The sequence below is a fragment of the Salvelinus namaycush genome, unplaced genomic scaffold (assembly GCF_016432855.1).
Source record: "Salvelinus namaycush isolate Seneca unplaced genomic scaffold, SaNama_1.0 Scaffold3083, whole genome shotgun sequence".
Lineage (NCBI taxonomy): Eukaryota > Metazoa > Chordata > Actinopteri > Salmoniformes > Salmonidae > Salvelinus > Salvelinus namaycush.
This window is the reverse complement of record NW_024059990.1, coordinates 13,177-17,500: the sequence shown is the minus strand read 5'-3', so window position 1 is coordinate 17,500 and position 4,324 is coordinate 13,177.

The window sequence follows — 4,324 nt, the reverse complement described above, 5'->3', positions numbered from 1 at the left end:
AAGCCCACAATGGCATTACTATTATCTCTAGGCCGTGCCGAGTTCAACGAGACGCCCCGCTTGACCGTAGCTCGCTCGGTCTGAGCGCAGCGACCGTTACAAGAGAACGGACACAAATGACCTTTTGACCTCAATGTCAATTTCATTTGCTTTTGGGACACAGAGAGAGAACCGTTAAGGTTAGAAACACAATTTCACCTCAGGAGTGTTCTTAAGGTCCTCCCGATCTGTGCAAGCCTAACCCTGACCTTGTGGCATTAACCCTTCACAGTTAAAAGAAGGTGTTTACATCAAATAGTTTACAATGAAATGTCTCCCCATTGGAATACATTGACTGCACCTCTAAATTCAACCTAAAGCCTATGTGGGTTATGATTGTCTTATGAACCTGTCTTTGATGTCAGTCCATCAGGCCACCATGAGGTCTACCTGTGTCGATTCTAAGCTTCCTGGAGCAACCGGAAGTGGTTAAATCACCCTAAAAGTGTTTGCCATACCCAACCTGCAGTTTGAGAGAAATAGTGCATTCAACCCTATGTAAATCAGTCAATTTTTAACATACAGACTTAAAACTCAGGATTCTGTAACAGCCTACTCCAGTGATGATATGTGTTTATTTATAGCTTCCTGTGACAACCGGAAGTGCCATAACTGGTGTCAAATGGGCTGTTTCAAAGGGTTAAAAATGTCAAATCTTTCCAAAACTTCATATATGTGAATAGACAACCTTCCTGAACTGTAAATCAGTCATTCATCCCATCAGATTTCAAAAAAATAAAAATACACACCCACACAGAAATGATGGAGGGACACTCTGAGGGGCTAAGAGGCAGACAGTGCCTGCAGTAGTTACTTTTGTTCCAACTTTTAAAGAACCGTCAGACCTAGAGTTCTGAAAATTTACAAACCTGTTCTAGACCTCAGGTCGATTGTGCACAGTGAATTATATGACTCTAGAAGGTTCTCGGATCGATAAAAAGCCTCGTGTATTTGCCATGTTTTCAATTCATTTGACCTCAACGAAACGGACGACCTTTAGAAAAGTCCCAGAGTCTCAAGACTAGGTGCGTTGAAACCGGCTCGGCCCATAAAGACAGACCCCAATGAGCCTGTTTGATTGCTCATTCAAGGACCCCGTAGCAAGGCAATGAAAACAGTGGATTTTCAGCACCAATTAGCGTTTTGCTCGGACACCGAATGACCTATCGAGCCGAAACTTGGGATTCGAGGTCGCTTCACATAGGGCTAAACATAATGTGTGAACTGGACCCGCAGCTAGAACATAACTACGTATTATTTGTTTTATTATGGTTTAAATGGAAGGCGCTGTGAATTTTGGGCCTGCTCTGAAATATGTTATAGTTGGCATCTAAAGGAGTTGGAAAAAGTGAGTTTGGAGTCAGATGGTATCAGTTTGGTGTCTGAAAATATCTATTTGACTGATGGACACTGACTTGCTCGTTGACTTTTGTACATTTGCAATATGTTTCAACGGGGAGGTACCATGAGGAAAAAGCGACATGATGAAATTTCACGAAACGAGCGATGGAGAGGAACCACTATCACTGCCCGGCCATCCTGAGGTCATCAGACCGTTGACTTTTGCATTTCTAAAGTATTTAAGAGAATGTACGTTACATTTGCAATATGATTCAACATCACATCATATTGCAAATGCACGTTAGATTTGCAATATGATGTGATGTTGAATCATATTGCAAATGTAACGTGCATTCTTTAAATACTTTAGAAATACAAAAGTCAACGTCCTGATGACCTCAGGATGGCCGGGCAGTGATAGTGGTTCCTCTCCAACGCTCGTTGCGTGAAATTTCATCATGTCGCTTTTTCCTCATGGTACCTCCCCGTTGAAACATATTGCAAATGTACAAAAGTCGACTAGCAAGTCAACTAGCAAGTGTCAACAAAAGTCAACTAGCAAGTGTCCATCAGTCAATTGGATATTTTCAGACACCAAACTGATACCATCTGACTCCAAACTCACTTTTTACAACTCCTTTAGAAGCCAACTATCACATATTTCAGAGCAGGCCCAAAATTCACAGCGCCTTCCATGAATGCACCAAAATAGCATTCTGAAATCACCACTAAAATGACATCGCCATATTCTCCAGGCCGTGCCGAGTTCAACGGGATGCCCCGCTTGACCGTAGCTCGCTCGGTCTGAGCGCAGCGACCGTTACAAGAGAACGGACACGAATGACCTTTTGACCTCAATGTCAATTTCATTTGCTTTTGGGAGACAGAGAGAGAACCGTTAAGGTTAGAAGCACAATTTCACCTCAGGAACAATCCTAAGGTCCTCCCGATCTGTGCAAGCCTAACCTTGACCTTGTGGCATTAACCCTTCACAGTTAAAAGAAGGCGTTTACATCAAACATTTTACAATGACATTTCGCCCCATAGGAATACATTGACTGCTCCTCTAAATTCAACCTGAAGCCTATGTGGGTTATGAATGTCTTATGAACCTGTCTTTGATAACAATCCATCAGGCTACTATGAGGTCTACCTGTGTTGATTTTAAGCTACCTGGAGCAACCGGAAGTGGTTAAAATGACCCTAAAAAGTGTCCAGATATACATGACTTGCAATTTTGAAAATCACTGCATTCAACCCTATGTAGATCAGTCAATTCTTAACGTATAGACTTAAAACTCAGGATTCTGTAACAGCATACCCCAGTCAAGATATGTGTTTACCTATAGCTTCCTGTGCCAACCGGAAGTGCCTTAAAATGGTGTCATGGTGCTGTTTCGAAGGGTTAAAAAGGTCAGAACTTTTCAAAACTTCATTTGTGTGATTAGACAAGCCTCATGAACTGTAAATCAGTCATTTCTCTAAGCAGATGTCAAAGGAAAGCTCTCTCACACACAAACACATACACAAAGCAATGATGGAGTGAAAAAGTACGGTGCTTAACGACACACAAAGCCTGCAATGGCATGACTATTATCTCCAGGCCGTGCCGAGTTCAACGAGATGCCCCGCTTGACCGTAGCTCGTTCGGTCTGAGCGCAGCGACCGTTACAAGAAGACAGAGCAAAATGACCTTTTGACCTCAATGTCAATTTTATTTGCTTTTGGGAGACAGAGAGAGAACCGTTAAGGTTAGAAGCATAATTTCACCTCAGGAACAATCCTAAGGTCCTCCCGATCTGTGCAAGCCCAACCTTGACCTTGTGGCATTAACCCTTAACAGTTAAAAGAAGGTATTTACATCAAATAGTTTACAATGAAATGTCTCCCCATTGGAATACATTGACTGCACCTCTAAATTCAACCTGAATCCTATGTGGGTTATGAATGTCTTATGAACCTGTCTTTGATGTCAGTCCATCAAGCCACCATGAGGTCTACCTGTGTCGATTCTAAGCTTCCTGGAACAACCGGAAGTGGTTAAATCACCCTAAAAGTGTTTGCCATACCCAACCTGCAGTTTGAGAGAAATAGTGCATTCAACCCTATGTAAATCAGTCAATTTTTAACATACAGACATAAAACTCAGGATTCTGTAAAAGCATACTCCAGTGATGATAAGTGTTTACTTTTAGCTTCCTGTGCCAACCGGAAGTGCCATAATTGGTGTCAAATGGGCTGTTTTGAAGGGTTAAAAATGTCAAATCTTTCCAAAACTTCATAATTGTGATTAGGCTACCCTCCTGAACTGTAAATCAGTCATTAGTCCCATCAGATTTCAAAGAAAAATTTACACACCCAAACAGAAATGATGGAGGGACACACTGAGGGGCTAAGAGGCAGACAGTGCCTGTGGTAGTTACTTTTGTTCCAACTTTTAAAGAACCGTCAGACCTAGAGTTCTGAAAATTTACAAACCTGTTCTAGACCTCAGGTTGATTGTGCACGGTGAGTTATGTGGCTCTAGAAGGTTCTCAGACCGATAAACAGCCTCGTGTATTTGCTATGTTTTCAATTCATTTTCAGCTCAACGAAACGGACGACATTTAGAAAAGTCCCAGAGTCTCAAGACTAGGTGCATTGAAACCGGCTCGGTCCATAGAGACAGACCCCAACGAGCCTGTTTGATTGCTCATTCAAGGACCCCGTAGCAAGGCAATGAAAAAAGTGGATTTTCAGCACCAATTAAGGTATTGCTCGGGCACCGAATGACCTATCGAGCCGAAACTTGGGATTCGAGGTCGCCTCACATAGGGCTAAACATAATGTGAGAACTGGACCCGCAGCTAGAACATAACTACGTATTATTTGTTTTATTATGGTTTAAATGGAAGGCGCTGTGAATTTTGGGCCTGCTCTGAAATATGTTATAGTTGGCTTCTAA